Source organism: Mandrillus leucophaeus, unplaced genomic scaffold (assembly GCF_000951045.1).
Source record: "Mandrillus leucophaeus isolate KB7577 unplaced genomic scaffold, Mleu.le_1.0 Scaffold178, whole genome shotgun sequence".
NCBI lineage: Eukaryota > Metazoa > Chordata > Mammalia > Primates > Cercopithecidae > Mandrillus > Mandrillus leucophaeus.
In genome coordinates, this window is record NW_012101787.1 from 1,887,494 (window position 1) to 1,904,676 (window position 17,183).

Consider the following 17,183-nt stretch of genomic DNA (forward strand, 5'->3'; position numbering starts at 1 on the left):
CCAGACCAGCAAGGAAAGGGATCTTGTTCGCCTTGAGAGAAGATGCAGCTAGTGGCCTGTAGCCTGGCTGCTGAGGGTCTGGAAGGGGAGGGGGCTTATTAGTGGAAGTTGGATTTAACCTAAAGGGAAAAAAGGAAAAAAGAGTTGTAATGTTGTAGAATGGGCACTCGTCTTAAGATTAGCTTGGAGGCAAGCTATTTAACCTTTCTATTTCCTCTTCCGTAAAATGGGTATAATGATATTTATCTACTAACATGAGGAAGGTGAAGTAAGAGAAGGGATGGAAACGCATAATAGATCCATAAAGCAGAACATACAGATGATCCCCTTCTTCAGCATCTACCGCACATCCTGCACTAGCCCGAGATGGGCTCTGTGCTCATGATTTTATAGCGCTTGCCTCTTTGCATGTTTACAGCAATGCTGAAAGGAAGGCAGTGATTGTCATCCCGTTTTGCAGATGAGGAAAGCAGGCAAGTTAATTTCACATGCCCGGGGCCCATGGCTGGTACCTGAGAAGGTGAGCTTTGAAGGTGGAGCTGCCTGGCTGCGTTCTTTGCTTTAGGGAAGGACATGCTCATTCTGTGCTTTTCTAGTGACTGTTGGGGATACAGGCCCACGTGCCACAGGAACAGTAGCGGGGTCTACGGAATGCTGTGCTCTTCTGCACAGCTCTTTGCTCTGCCTCCAGTGCCCTCCACCTGTGAGTGGTCAGAGGCTCTGCTATTGCTCCCTGTGCTAGCCCCCAGCCAGGGCAGTGAGCTTGACTTGAAAAAGCCCTTCAAGAGCCACTGTTCCTGGCTTGGCTAGACTTCAGATGGGACCAGGGAGCTCAGACTTGGACAGGGCACTTCACTCGGTCCCTACACAAGCTTCCCCTGGCACGGAGCCAGCTTCCCTGGGGGCTCTGCATTTCCAGAGAGGAGATCACAAGCCTCCCTCACATCCATTCCAGGGTCACTCACTCCCTTGGGCACAGTGACGATTCTTTAGTCATTCTCAAAAAGGTATTTAGCTTGAAGACAGCCTCACCCCCATTTTCCATGTAAGGAGCTAAGAAAGCCACCTCTATCCAGGCCCCTTTAAGTGAAACCTCCCTTTCCCTGTCTGTGGGGTTTAGGGGACCAAATTCTCCAAGAACAGCCTCTGCAGCGGGAACATGCCCTCCTGCATCCAGGGCTCCTCTCTTTGCCCTGTTCACCACTGGGGCTAGTCACCATCCCCACCAGTCATGCCACTAGAGATGACCCAACCTCTCTAAGCCTCCACTGCCTCGCCTGAAAGGTGAGGATGCTTAGCTGTGGCGGGAAGCTGGGAGGGAGGGATGCTGCAGGCACAGGAGCCGTCACCCCAGCAGGAAGACAGACTTTTCCTGGTTGTCAGCTCATGTTGCTGATTCTTCACCTGCATTTACAGACCACCACCCCCCACCCCCTGCCCACCACTTCTCCAATTCCTAGGGAGCCTGGAAAATCTGAAATTCTTATCTGAAGTTCTATCAACGCTTTTCCTTGCAGAGCCCATGAAAGCAGTGGGCAAAGCCACCAGCTGGGCCCCTGTGCTCCATGGCTGGGTGTGGGCCCACTTCAGGTTTATTGAGTGCCTTCTGCATTGGGGGTGGGGGAATGCAGAGAGCAAGAGAGGAGAGAGATTTGCCCACAAGTGAATGAGCTGGAAACTAAATCCAGGCAGACTCCAAAGCTTGTGTCTTTTGCTCACACTCCAGCTCCTATGGGCTGTGAAATTTGTCTATTTGATGAGTGCATCAGGACTGAGTCATATCTGGGAGGGGTTTGGCATTCCACGACCCTACTGTCTGCTTCGCCACCTGAAGTGGAACAGGCTTCTTTCCTCTCCTCCTCCTCTTCCCTGCCCTCTTCTCAGCTTTGCTAAACCACAGCTATATAATTAACACACAATAAACTATATACTTTAAAAAAAGATTTAATTTTGTTTAGAAGCAGTGTCTTGCTCCATTCCCCAGGCTGGAGTGCAGTGGTGTGATTATAGCTCATTCCAGCCTCAAACTCCAGGACTGAAGCGATCCTCCTGCCTCAGCCTTCCCGAGTAACTGGGACTACAGGTGTGCCACCAGGCCTGGGTAATTTTTTAAAACTTTTTTGGTGGAGATGGGGTATCACTGTGTTGCCCAGGATGTTTTCAAACTCTGGGGCTCAAGCAATCCTCCCACCTCAGCCTCCCGAAGTGCTGGGATTACAAACATGAACCGCTATGCCCAGGCAAACTCAGGCAAACTACACCCATGTAAAGTGTTCAGTGTGTTGAGTTCAGGGACCCCTCCCGGCACATGAAGCTGGCAGGCCTTGTCCTTGCCCTGGCCCTGCCTGCACAGAGCTTATAGTCCTGGAGGGGACCAAGAAGGACCAGGGATCTGGACAGGACTTTTTGAGACCAGACTTGGAGAACTCCCAGAAGAAACTGCACCCAAACTGAAGCCTACAAGGAAAGGGTAAGAAGAGATGAAAGCAGGCGAGGCACGGTGGCTCATGCCTGTAATCCCAGCACTTTGGGAGGCCGAGTCAGGTAGATCACCTGAGGTCAGGAGTTCGATCCCAGCCTGGCCATAATATCGAAACACCGTCTCTACCAAAAATACAAAAATTAGCTGGGTGTGGTGGCACGCGCCTGTAATCCCAACACTTTGGGAGGCTGAGACAGGAGAACTGCTTGAACCTGAGAGGCAGAAGTTGCAGCAAACCAAGATGGCACCAGCAGTGCAGACTCCAGCCTGGATGACAGAGTGAGACTCTGTCTCAGAAAAAAAAAAAAAAAGGAAGCGAAGACAGCAGAAACCAAGAGAAGGCTCATACAAAAAGAAGAAAGGCACACATCATGTGGATCCAATTAAACTAGAGCTTCTTTCATTTTGGTCAAATCGTAAGTTAATTCCTGCCTTCTGGAGTATTTAATTAAAGGCAAATCCCATAGGCCACCTGTTGTTTCAACCATTTTTTTTCCTTTGGTGGAGTCACTAGGACCCTTTGGAACAGGGAACATTGTTCTGTAACTGACCATTGGATTCTCCTGGGGAAAATAGGGATTAACAGGAATGATCAACATCTTGTCTTCAGAACATCGTAAATTCTTCAATACCAGACCCAAAAAGCATTAGATTTACATCCTTAATTGGAACGCAGGCTACTTGGTAGTCCCGCTTAGATTTCCCACGTGTGTTTTATTTTCTTTATGGGGTCAAGAAAGAAGAAAGCAGACAGACCTCTCTCCATCCTGCTTCCTTCTGCACAGTGTGGCTGTCGGCTGGTTTTCTTTGATTAGATCATTATCTCCTCTCCCTCGGATTCTTTACTCAAGGGAGGGACATTGGTCGGGTTTCTGTGCTTGTATACCTGATATAACAGTTATTTGCATTTCTCAACTGGTGTTGCAGCTTGTGCCTTGGGAGATAATTCGCCAACCCAAGGTGTTCATGTGTGACTGAAGTTTCCAGCTAGAAGGTGGTCAGCCTGACAGCCACCCTGGAGACCAGAGGACCAGTTCAACATTGGTGTTTGTATTACTTCGCTTCATATTGTCAATATCATCCTATTATCAATCAGCAGCTACCAAGACCCCAGTAACTGGTATAAATTCAAATTAAATGACATAGATCGAGTTCCTGATGCAGGCTGGTCATTCTGCCAGCAGAATGCAAAGGCCACGTTCCTGTTTCATTCTTACAATGAACTTCCAGGCCCAGAGAAATCAGGCCTTCTGCGGGGGCTTTGCAGAAAAGAGCTGCATCAGGCCTTTTGCCTCCAGTTCCAGAACCTTCCTCTAGCAGAGCTTTGCCAAACCTCATTCATTCAGGGTCATTATTTGTGCCCTGTCCTCATTCTACCACATACAGTCTTAACGATTTTCACCATGGCCACTACCACCTATAGTCTGTTGTTTATTCAACCTTTAAACAAAATGACTGACATTTTACTTAAATAGATTTATTTAAAAGTTTCCTATGATATGCTAAATGTGAAAAGTAATGTCATTTGTCAGACCATTACAAATGCAACATAAATTCTAGAGATCTGCTGTTCAACACAGTGCTTAGAGTTAATAATATACATTGTGCACTTACAAAAATTCTTGAGAGTAGGCCGGGCGCGTTGGCTCATGCCTGTAATCCCAGAACATTGGGAGGCCAAGGCGGGCAGATCACTTGAGGTCAGGAGTTCTAGAGCAGCCTGGTCAACATGGTGAAACCCCATCTCTACTAAAAATACAAAATTAGCTGGGCGCGGTGGCAGGTGCCTATAGTCCCAGCTACTCGGGAAGCTGAGGCAGAAGAATCGCTTGAACCCGGGAGGCGGTGGTTGCAGTTAACTGAGATCGTGCCACTGCACTCCAACCTGGGTGACAGAGTGAGATTCGGTCAAAAAAAATTGTTAAGAAAGTACTCTCGTTAAATGTTCTTACTGCACACACAGAACAAGACACAGCCCCCCAAAACGAGGAACCTTTTGGAGGTGATGGATGTTTATGACCTTGAGTGTGATGATTTGCGGGTGTTTGTGTATGTTCTGACTCACCACATTGCACATATTAAATATGCGCAGTTCTCTCATATGTCAGTTACACCTCAGTCAAGCTTTTTAAAAATGCAGTGAAGATAACACAATGTCATTCAAATGTGGCTGTTGCCGACTGAAGCCTGGAGGCCCAGGATCTGCTCCTGCCAGTGATGAGGAAGGTTGGCCAGGGACACACTAGTATGAGACAGAGGCTTTTCTCTGATGTCACCAGGGGGACTGGAAGAGAACTGAGGAGGGAGCTGTGTCTCATCAGGAATGCGGGGTCCCTGGAGGCTCACCTTCTACTCCTAATGCTGGGGATACTGGTGTCCCCAGCATCCCAGTCCTTGCTGTCCTGGCTGCTTGCTTCCCTGTGCTGGCCACGGTGGTCGGCCAGGGTATAGGAGATGCCTGTTCACTACCAGGACGTGCTCCCCGAGTGATCATCCACCCTCTCAGGGTGAAGCTGAGCCTGTACCCTCCTGGCAGGGCCCAAGGCCCTATACAGGTTGACTTTGGACACACAAAGGTGCTGTCCCGTCTTCTGCTCCCTCCCCAAGGTGGGGAGTTCTCTTCAGGCAAACACACCAGCTCTCAGGTTCTCCGTTTTCATGCGTCTTAGCATCCACAGCTCCCACTGCCCTCATGTGATTTTTAACCAGGAATGTTCTGGAAACAGCTCAAGAACTCCGAGGTGAGGCTTTCTACTTGCCCGGTGGGAACGGGCGGTCAGGGGACAGGTCAATCTGTCCCTCTGTGACCTGTCACTGTCTTGAGGCAGCACCCCCTCTGCCCTCTGTGTCTCCAGCTGGCTGAGCATAGGGGACCTCTGTCCTCAAATTCCCAGTGCCTCCCCGCGAACCCCACCGAGGCCCTGCCAGGCTGGACTGTTGCCTGCCCCGATCTCTTCCTGGGGTGAGGAGGCCCCTTTGCAAACACGTGCTTCCAGTATCCCAGGTGGTTTCATGCTCTGTCAGGGACAACAAACGTGATGTCGCTACTTCACTTAGGCCCACTCCCGAGTGAGACCTCATTGTGTCATGCTTAAATGGGTGGGAAAGCTTGAACCCACGTCCTGGGCCTTTCAGAGTGGGAGATGCACAGAAATGAAACAAAGGTCAGCTCCGGGGTGATGGGAGGACCTCGGACAAGTGTTTCCACAGCGCTTTACAGTGACCACCCCTCCTCGCTACTGAAGGGTGTGTGCCTCCCAGGGGCTTGTTGAGAGAATGAGGAGGTGACTCCCCAAATTGACAGTCAGGCATCCACCCCAGCATTGGATTCCCAAGCCCCTGCTCTCTCACTGAGGGGCACACAAACTCACTCCACCTGCAGGTCATGTTTTAGCTCTTAGTGAAATGCTAACACGATTCCCTTAGATTATGATGCCAAGCAATTAGACGAACTCCAATTTTCCTAGTCCAACAGGTGCTTTGCTAAGCTGACCTGGCCCATGGGTCCCAGGCTTGCCTCAGAAAAGAGAAGGAACAAAGATCAGACCAAGAATCACAGTTCTTTTGAACTTGAGATTTTGAAAATAAATAATAATAATGCCCCCCCTCCTTTTTTTTTTTTTTTTTTTTGGATATGGGGTCTTGCTCTGTCTCCCAGGCTGGAGTGCAGTGGTATGATCATAGCTCACTGCAACCTTGAGCTCCTGGGCTCAAGCCATCCTCCTGCCTTAGCCTCCCGAGTAGCCAGGACTACAGGTACGCACCACCACACCTGTCTAGTTTTTTTTAATTATTATTATTTTTAGTTTTTATAGAGATGAAGTCTTGTTTTGTTGCCCAGGCTGGTCTCCAGCTCCTGGTCTCAAGCAATCCTCCTGCCTCAGCCTCCCAAAGTACTGGGATTACAGATGCAAGCTACCATGCCTGGCCCAAAAAATGCCTTTCCCCGTCAGTCTTAGGTCAGCCGCATGCTGAGGGTTCGGTACGGGGGACTGGATGAATCTGGAAAGTGTTGGTGTTGTGAAGTCTGCACCAAGCGCCAGGGCCCTGTAGAATGCTCACCTTGATCCACTAGAGCCCACCTTGATCCACCAGAGCCACAGTCGGCTCCACACCAGCCACCCCAGCAGTAACAATGCAGGCCGTGGGCTCAGCTGTCCAGCAGATGCCGGGTGGACCCAGGGCAGCCTCCTGGACCCCTGGAATGACTTGTGCTGACCTGGGACATGAAGATGAGCAGGAAGCCCCAACATGCAACTGTTCTGATTTATAGTTGCAAGACTTTAATAATGCAGCTCTTTGACACAAAACACAGTAATGGCTACTTGGGTCTGTTTCAATGTATCATGTCACCCTTTGCTTTGGAGATGTTACAAAGCTGTTATGGACACCATCCAGGGTCTGGTTTTACAAGTGTGTTGCTTAGAAGTGCAACTGTGTGTTGGCTCAGCTGATGTTCAAATCTTTGGAGGAGTTTAGTGTGGAGGAAGATTAAAGTGACTATAAAACCACAAACTATGTACAAAATGTATCATGGATTTTAATTTGAGAGCTGTTCTGTTTTTTTTTTTTCTTGCCTCATACAGCTTGAGGCGGTGGTTTCTAGAAGAGTCTTTTGTTTGCATTTAAAGCTGCTCTGGAGAAACACTCTGTTTTCAACGTTTCTGTGGGTCATAAAACAGTTGGTCTGAGTCCTGGCTGGGTCCCCTGGGTGACGCAGGCGTGGGTTGAGGGCTGGAGAGCACATGCTCTTTGCGGAGGAGTCCTCACCACAGACAGGAGGCTGCCTGATGGGGACGGGGCCCTGCCGGGGACGGCCCAGAGGCTGCAAATCATGGAGCTCCAGCCCCTCATATGTGCTGGGTGCATCTCCCTCCCTGGCTTCAAGTTAAAGAAATTTGGGTCCTAGGGTTTGGTTTGGTTTTGTTTCATCCTAAAAAGTGACCCTTCCAGTGTGGCCTTTAGACATGAACTTCATAAATGATTCTGACCTTCTGGGTCTCCAGTTGCTTCGAAGGGAGTTTGGAGCATGGCGTACAGTATCAGGAAGCCACAAGGGCAGGAACGTCAATTTCCTGTTGGTGATGCCAACATATCACGCCTCTGCACGTCCCGTCCTCTTCCTGTTCTGTGGGAGGTGAGATTTCCGTATGTGATGTGTTGCTGTTGCATATCAGGCTGGGCGATGGGTCTTGCTTCACAGGCAGAAGGTCAGCTTTACCAAACGAGACACCGTCCCTTCCATCTCCTTTTTATGCCCAAATGGTAAGAGGACTCGATACACAATTTGGATTGAATTAAAAGTCCAGGACCCAACGTTCCTGCCTGAGACATCTGGGCCTGGAGGAGGAATGCAAGCCCAGCTGCCAAGTGCCTGGGAGAAGAGTGTGGTCAACACTTGCTGTTTCAGTCTTCATTAGAAACCCCTACACTGGAGGGCAACCTGCACCCTGCACGCTTCAAAGGCCGCATCCCACAGCCTCAGGGGCTGCCCTCCTGCTGCCACTCACTCAGGTGAGAGGACCTTCAGCACCATTTCCACCCTCATGGGTTAACCTGGCGATCTAAGCCCCACAGGACCCTTGAATCCCACTCCAAGTTCCGATTTCAGCTTGGCTTGGAGTTCAGAGTAAGTTCTGTCCTGAACATGAAAACCACAAAAATCTCCATCCGGAGAGGGTTCAAGAATTTATTTACTCAGGAAATGTCTACTAGACATTGCAGTATGTTCGAAGACCTCCAATCTGGAATAAGAGTCAGCTCACCTGAGTCCAGTTCTGCTTCCCACCTGTATTCATCTGCTAGGGCGGTCATGACAAAGCACCAGGGACCAGGGTGTTAACCAACAGAAATTGATCATCTCAGCATCCTGGAGGCCAGAAGTCCAAGATCAAGGTGTTGCATGTGTGTTCCTCCTGAGAGCCGTGAGGGACAATCTGTTTCATGCCCCTGTCCTAGATTCTGGTACTTTGCTGGCAATCTTTGGTATTCCTTGGCTTGTAGAAGCATCAACCCAACCTCTGATTTCGGGACCACATGTTCTCCCTGCAAGCATGTCTGTGTCTGTGTCCAACTTCCCCTTCTTGTAAGGACACCAGTCATATTCAGCCAGTCAATTGGATTCAGGCCCGTCCTAATGACATCTTAATTAATTACATCCAACAGTGACCCTATTTCCAAATAAGGTCATGTTCTGAAGCACTGGAGGTTAGGACTTCAACATATGAACTTGGGGGATGCAATTACATAACACCACCCTATCTATGAGACCTTGGACGAGTGGGTGAATATTTCTTTTCTCCACCTGTGACATTTTTTATTTTTAAGATTCTTTTCTAGTTCTTAAGCACAGTCACTTTTAAAGTCTTTAGAGTATGACCATCTATTTCTTTTTTTTTCTTTGAGACAGAGTCTCGCTCTGTCACCCAGGCTGGAGTGCGGTGGCGCGATCTCAGTTCACCGCAAGCTCCACCTCCTGGGTTCACGCCATTCTCCTGCCTCAGCCTCCCAAGTAGCTGGGACAACAGGTGCCCACCACCATGCCCGGCTACTTTTTTTGTATTTTTAGTAGAGACGGGGTTTCACCATGTTAGCCAGAATGGTCTCGATCTCCTGACCTCATGGTCCACCCGCCTTGGCCTCCCAAAGTGCTGGGATTACAGGCGTGAGCCACCGCCCCCAGCCTGAAGATCTATTTCATTCTCACTGTCAATGGTCTCCAAACAATTCTTTTCATGGAATGTCATTTTTAAAAACACTTTATCCAGGCTTTAAGAAATTTGTCATTTCCTGCCTTTGACCATAGTTATTTCCATGAGTGATATTAAACATTTTTAATGATTGGTCAGGGGTCCAGCTCATCAAATAGCTACTGGTCATTTTGGCCACCTTGGGACATGTTGGAGTCCCCTGGTGTGTACTGGCTGAATCCTAGTCCTGGTCACTTTTGTATTTGCCTTAGATCTCCTTTTAGACTTAATATTCTTCCTTCAAAAATTAGTTTTTTTCTGATTTTAAAATAAATATGGAATTATTATTTAAGGTTTTAAGGAATAAAATCAAAATCTAGGCTGGGCACAGTGGCTCACACCTGTAATCCAGCACTTAGGGAGGCTGAGGCGGGTGGATGACTTGAGCCCAGGAGTTGGAGACCAACCTGGACAACATGGTGAAACGCTGTCTCTACTAAAAACACAAAAATTAGCCAGGCATGGTGATGGGCACCTGTAGTCCCAGCTACTTGGGAGGCTGAGGCAGGAGAATCACCTGAACCTGGGAGATGGAGGCTGCAGTGAGCCAAGATGGCGCCACTGCACTCCAGCCTGGGAAGCAGAGCGAGACCCTGTCTCAAAAAAAAAAAAAAAAAAAACTAGAATAACACTTTTACTGATATGTTTGGTATCAAAGCATTTTAAATATATATTCTGCTTTTTCTGTATTCTCTCCTAAATATTTTTGTAGACATTAAGTACTTTTCAAAAACATGATTTATATTTTCGCAAAATATTCTATTCTCTGGATGAGCCATTTCCATATTTTTAGTATTGCAAATCACGCTGTTGCTAACATTATTGTACTCAAGCTTTCTGCACATCTCTAATTACTTACTGAGGTGAAGTCTTTAGGGTGCAATTATTGAGCAAAAGTTTACAGAGTTTCACGTGTTTTATCAAACTGCCCTCCAGGAAAGTGGGGAAAATGAACACTCATACCAGTGACATCTGAAATTGCTTTTGTTTTTTATAGAGATATTTTCTCTTTTCTTATTGATTTTTAAGAACTCTTGTTATATATAGTTAGAGTATTAAATCTCTTTCTATCATACATGTTAAAAATATGAACTCCGAACTTCTTAAAGGGCCTGTGCCTTCTCAAATGTGTCTCTCCCACAATATTGAGTTCTATGCCTTGTGCATGTAACACCCAACAAACATCCAAAGAATTTAAAGGAACAATTCTTGCCATTAAGAGGCATATATTTTAGCCAAATAAATATAAACAAATACCAAAACACAAAATGAAACAAATGCTATAATGGAGGCACCAGGCAAATGCTGTGGGGTCAGAGAGGAAAGTGTGATCCAGGGCTACCAGGAGATCTGGGGTCACCGTGACGGGGAGTGATTTCACTTACGTCTTGGGTGTGATTTTTTTTAACCGGAGAGGAAGACATTCTAGGCTGACGAATGAACATGAATACAGCACATGGCATGAACATGTCTGGCACGTTTGGGAAGGAGAGTAGTCCATGTCCACCCAATGCCAAGAGGGCCTTGAAGCCTGCAGGGTTCTCTCTAGGCAAAAGGGACCGGGTGGAGCGCACCAGCTTTGACTTGCATTTGGGGAAGATGGTGCAGGCAGCTGTGAGGAGGAGGGATAGTAGAAGAGAGAGAATGTTAACCTGCTTTAAAAGGAGCTTTGTGGGCCAGGCACAGTGGTTCACACTTGTAATTCCAGCACTTTGGGAGGCCAAGGTGGGCAGATCAATTGAGGTCAGGAACTCGACACCAGCCTGGCCAACAGGGTGAAACCCGTCTTTACTAAAAATACAAAAATTAGCCAGGCGTGGCAGTGCACACCTGTAATCCCAGCTACTCGGGAGGCTGAGGCAGGAGAATGACTTGAACCCCGGAGGCAGAGGTTGCAGGGAACCAAGATCGTGCCACTGCACTCCAGCCTGGGCGATAGAGGGAGACTCTGTCTCAAAAAAAAAAGTTTTATTGCAATATAAACCACACTCCATACAATATACCTGGTTAAAGTACACAATTCGATGGCTTTTAGTATATTCACAGAGTCATGAGACCATCACCACATCAATCAATTTTAGAACACTTTTGTTTCCCTCCGAGAGAAATCTTGCAAGCAGTGGCCATCACCCCTCCCCAGCCCCCCATCTCCTCCAGTCCTAGGAGACACCACTCCTCTTTCCATCTCTATGGATTCGCCTATTGTGGACATTTCCTCTAAATGGAATCACACGACAGGTGTTTTGTTTTGTTTTGTTTTGTTTTTTTGAGACGCAGTCTCACTCTGTCACCCAGGCTGGAGTACAGTGGCGCGATCTCGGCTCCCTGCAAGGTCCGCCTCCCGGGTTCACGCCATTCTCCTGCCTCAGCCTCCTGAGTAGCTGGGACTACAGGCACCTGCCACAATGCCCGGCTAATTTTTTGCATTTTTAGTAGAGACGGGGTTTCACCATGTTAGCCAGGATGGTCCCAATCTCCTGACCTTGTGGTCCGCCCACCTCGGCCTCCCGAAGTGCTGGGATTACAGGCATGAGCCACCACGCCTGGCCAGCTGGTGGTCTTTTGTTACTGGTTTCTTTCACTTCCCTAGTGTTTTCAAGATTTCTCCACACCGTAGCATGGATTAGCGCTTTGCTTCTGTCTACGGCTGTTTATTGCATGCATTTTCCTTATCCATCAGTTGATAGACATTTGGGTCGTTTCCACTTTGGGGCTGTTCTGAATGAAACTGCTGTAAACATCAGAGACACTGTTTCCCATTGAGGCTTGATTTTTTATCCATCAGCCAAATATGATCCTCCATTATGTGGCCCTGCAGTGTTTAGCCCCTGTCCCCTGAGAAGCTCCTGGCATAATCTGAGCACCTCCTGACTTGCACCACAGCTGTCAGGGGCTCCTCTTGTGATCCTTCTTGGGGCTCAGCCCCTGAGAAGCACCTGTCATACTCCCCTGTCTCCAACCCACGTTGGTGGTATCTTGTGGATTCTTTGAAGAGGTGCTAGAAGAAGGCAGAGTCGTCTCTCTAAAATGCCAAAGACCTTTCTCCTTGAGACAGGCAAGTTGAGATGTCTGTATTGGAAAACCCAAAGCAATCCTTGTTGTGAGTTACCCTGCTTGTTCTCTCCACATTCAAGAAAAAGAGAATCATTCAAATTAAAATCATTACTCAGTAAATGCTTGAGGTGACAGATACCCCATTTACCTTGATACGATTATTACAGGCTGTATCAAAATATTCCATATATGGCTGGGTGTGGTGGCTCACACCTGTAATCCCAGCACTTTGGAAGGTCAAGGCGGGTGGATCACCTGAGGTCAGGAGTTTGAGACTAGCCTGGCCAACATTGTGAAATCCCATCTCTACCAAAAATACAACAATTATCTGGGCGTGGTGGCGAGCACCTGTAATCCCAGCTACTTGGGAGGCTGAGGCAGGAGAATCACTTGAGCCCAGGAGATGGAGTTTGCAGTGAGCCAAGATCACACCACTGCACTCCAGCCTGAACAACAGAGCGAGACTCCGTCTAAAAAAAAAAAAGAAGAAGAAGTTAATGATGCTCAGAGCCAGTGTGCGATGACCCTGCACTGTTGCCTTTTTTCTGGAGTCAGGAGCCCTTGTGGGAAGGAGGCACTCACTGCCTCTCTCAGGTGTCTCCTCTTTGCTGGGAGCCATCTTATCTCCCTTCTTTATGTTGTGTGTGTCTGTCTTAAAATTATCTTCTTCCTCCTCTCTCCCCACCAGAGCATGGAGGGCAAGCAACAGGGAAGTAGATCCAAGCTCAGTGAGTTGGGTTTGAATCTCCCATTTTCCAGCCACTATGACTCTGAGCCAGTTATCAAATCTCTCAGGAGTGGCGCTTGTGGACCCTAACCCTAGATGAGAATGCTAATGCCAACCTCATTAGATCATGGCTAAACCCGAGGAGGGGCACACTGTGGGCACAGGGAGGCAGGTGTGTTGTGTGCGTCCCCTCTTCTCTTTATTTCTCAGAGACAGGTAATTAATTACCCTGACATCTGAATTTCCAGAGGACATTACCTTTCAACTGTCTTTCATTATTGTCTAGACCCCTGTGGGCAGAAACCCCTCCTGGTCTGACTTCTCCATCTCCCCCAGCACAGCCTGCGCACCCTGCGGATAGACAGGGACCTCCTGCCGCCAGGTGACAGATGACCTCCTTCTCCCCTGTCCCAGGGAGGAGGGGGTCCCTGCTTAATGTCACCAAGGGCAGAGAGTACTCAGACATAATGACCAAGCCACTGTCTGAATCAATTATTTTAACAGGATTCTAGGGTATCCACATTCTGTCCTGGCTTCCTTTTATAGTTAGGAAGGGAAAATTCTCTAATTCATCCATGTGCTGTTTCATGCTGCTTTGAGGAGAATGAGAATGATGAACGCGCTGCAGTTCCCCTGGAATAAATAGTTCTTGTAAAGCCAAACTAAGTAAGGTGATTTGCAATATGGATTTTTCCCCTCCAAGTTATGAGAATATGTTCCATCAGCACATTCAGACTCTGCCTCCAGTGATCCATTCAATGCACAACGCTTACCTCCAGCCCCGTCTCAGGTTCAGGATGGGGCCCTGCGTTTGTCTTGGCCGTTCGGGCTGGGAGAAGTGGGGCTGTGGAGGGGGGTTTTGGATGTGGGTTATTGGAGAGGGCCTCGGGGCTCATGCTCTCCTCAGTACACAGCCTGGCTGGGAGCAAATAAGGGGCAGCTGGATTCAGCAGCTGCCAGGCCCCGCAAGGCCTGTGTCTCACCACAAGGCCTTGCACATATGTGGGTGATTCGTCACACCTTCCTCTGCTTGCCTGAGGGGGACCACAGCGGACTAAAGGACTGTGTGGGGGACACTCCAGACATGTCCACCCACCATAATCAGCCTGGAGTCAAATCCGGTGGCCAAGTCTTCAACAAGAAGACCTGATGCATGAAAGTCCTGCTTGGCTCTAAAGTAAGGCCCTCGGGAAGGTGCCATGGCTCACACCTGTAATCCCAGCACTTTGGGAGGCCGAGGTGGGAGGAGCTCTTGAGGCCAGGAGTTCCAGACCAGGTTAGGCCACATAGCAAGACCCCGTCTCTACAAAAAATGAAAATTTAAAAAGCAGCCAGTCGTGGTGGTGCACACCTGTATTCCCAGCTAATTGGGAGGCTGAGGTGGGAGGACCCCTTGAGCCTATGAGCTTGAGGCTGCAGTGAGCTATGATCATGCCCCTGCACTGCAGCCTAGATGACAGAGCGAAACCCTGCATCAAAAATAAATAAATACAGACATAAAGTAAGGTCCTCTGTAGCTACTTATGGAATCTGTGCACTCTAAAGAGCCAAGTGCTGTAAGGGGGCGAGGGAGAGGCTGTGGGTGCTCCTCTCTCGAGGCTGACCCCATCCGTCGTCCCACCTCCTGTCTCTCTGAGCAGGGTGAGTTTGGGCTCCCACACAGTGTCAATTCACTTACTTCTAGCATTACTGTATGCTGAGCTACATTTTTTGCTCCTGTTGGTCAGAGTGGCAGGTGCTTTTCTTTGCATTCATGGAAATGATCCAATGGTACACACACAAGCGTCATCACTACCGTATTGGAAAAACCTGTGACTTAGAGGATTCAGGCTGGAGGCGTTTCATTGACTAGATGATATGAGAGGCTCACCTGCACCCCCTGGGCCTGTGCAAGTCTTTCAGTAATCCTGTTGTCATGATCCAAGGATTCGAGGGCACCCTGCAAGCTAGAATATTTTTGGTGTCTTTGAGTGAAGTCCCAGAAGCCTCTTTACCTCTTGCACTGCATTCTCTGCTATCACAGACTGTTTGATCAACTGTGGCCAGTAAATTGCCTCCCTGATCTTCAGAGCTTTGTCAGAGGTGCCAGGCATACTGGGTGTCAACAGGGACTTGTCCTTATCCTGTGGATAGGAGACCAAATTTATGGACTGTCATTGGGCGTACCATTGACACCAGAAGATAGCTCTTGGTGGTTGGAGGTAGGGCTGGAATGGTAGGTTCTGGTGAGGGTAAGGGAGTGGACTGGTAGGTTCTGGGGAGGAAACAAATAAAGATATGTGAAAATAATGTGAAGACTGCCTTTCTCCAGAACCCTAGTGGTCTGTGCTGTGACTTTCCTACTGGCGCTTGGCGGAGGCTCCAAACAGCATCTTTCTCAATCCCGGATACCTTGAACAGCATTACACCTGCTGGCTGCAAACCTGTGAGTGAGTTGTAGGGACAGACAGGATTTGCAAATGCAATATATGCCATCTCCAAAATCCAAAGCGGCCCACCAAATGCTTCATCAAGCATGGAGCCCCGTCTTAATGGCAAAGGGTGCAATGTGCCACCATTTGTCCTTTATCTTAAGAGGAATGTTCTCGTGGGAGATACACTGGACTTAAGGACTATGAAGGCCTCACCAATGCGAAAGGATCCTGAATATTTGTTTCTCTGGCATCTTCCTGCTCACTGGGTCCAGTTAGTAGGATGTCATCAACATGGTGGAGCCTCAGGATGTTCTGTGGGATGTCAAGAAGCTCAAAGTCCCCTTGGCCTGTGCTGTGTCAGAAAGATGGAGAGTTCACATAGTTCCAATTTTGCTCTTCCTCACTGGTTATTATGGAAAAGAATGCAATTTGCCAGATGAAAGAGCAACAAACAAAGGGTCAGAGGCTGTAACAACACATGCGGCTTTATTGCAGGAGACACTCTACTCAGGGCTGGGAAAGTAACTGTAGGATGGATAGTTGAGTGCACCGGATATGAGTCAATCTGAGCTGGGACTCCATTGATTGCCTGACCTCCATAACTCCCCTCCTTGGTTGGAGGAACTTGATGGCTCTCCTTTTTCCTTGGTATCAGCATCAGCCCAGCTTCCAGACCCGATAGTCCAATAGTCCTTGAAAGACTGAGTCCCCTTCCGCAGTGCACAGTTACCTTGCTAAAAGCCCTTTTGGGAAAGGCTTAGGGGAATATTTATTGCTTATACTTGGGGTGGTGGTGCCATGACCTATTTCAAAAGTACCTGGCCTCAATTTTAATTATTGGGCTTTGGGTCTGTGAACCAACTCAGATCCAGAGACTTGGTAAGGGCTGGATGATGTAAATTTCCTGACTGCCACCTCTCAGGCAACCCCGTAGGCAGCTATGCATGTAACTGACCTCAGAATACCAGGGCCTATTGGCTTGTGGGTCAAGTTACCCTGCCTGCCTCTGGCCTCATGGACTGTTAAGGGATTTACATTCACCACATTCACCTCGTTTCTGTCATTCCAGAATCCTATCATGCTCCACCTGATATGGTTTGGATTTGTGTCCCCACCCAAATCTATTTCATGTCAAATTGTAATCCCCAATGTTGGAGGAGGAGTCTGGTGGGAGGTGACTGGATCATGGGGGCGGACTTCCCCCTTGCTGTTCTTGTGATAGTGAGTTCTCATGAGATCTGATTGTTTAAAACTGCGTAGCACCTCCCGCTTCACTCTCTCTCTTCCTGCTCCCAAAGCCTAAGATGTGTGTGCTTCCCCTTAGCCTTCCAGTATGACTGTAAGTTTCTTTTTTTTTTCTTTTTTTTTTTTTTTGAGACAGAGTCTCGCTCCGTCGCCCGGGCTGGAGTGCAGTGGCCAGATCTCAGCTCACTGCAAATTCCGCCTCCCGGGTTTACGCCATTCTCCTGCCTCAGCCTCCCGAGTAGCTGGGACTACAGGCACCTGCCACCTCGCCCGGCTAGTTTTTTTTTTTTTTTTTTTGTATTTTTTAGTAGAGACGGGGTTTCACCGTGTTAGCCAGGATGGTCTCGATCTCCTGACCTCGTGATCCGCCCGTCTCGGCCTCCCAAAGTGCTGGGATTATAGGCTTGAGCCACCGCGCCCGGCCGACTGTAAGTTTCTTGAGGCCTCCCCAGCTATGCTACCTGTACAGCCTGCAGAACTGTGAGCCAATTAGACCTCTTTTCTCCATAAAT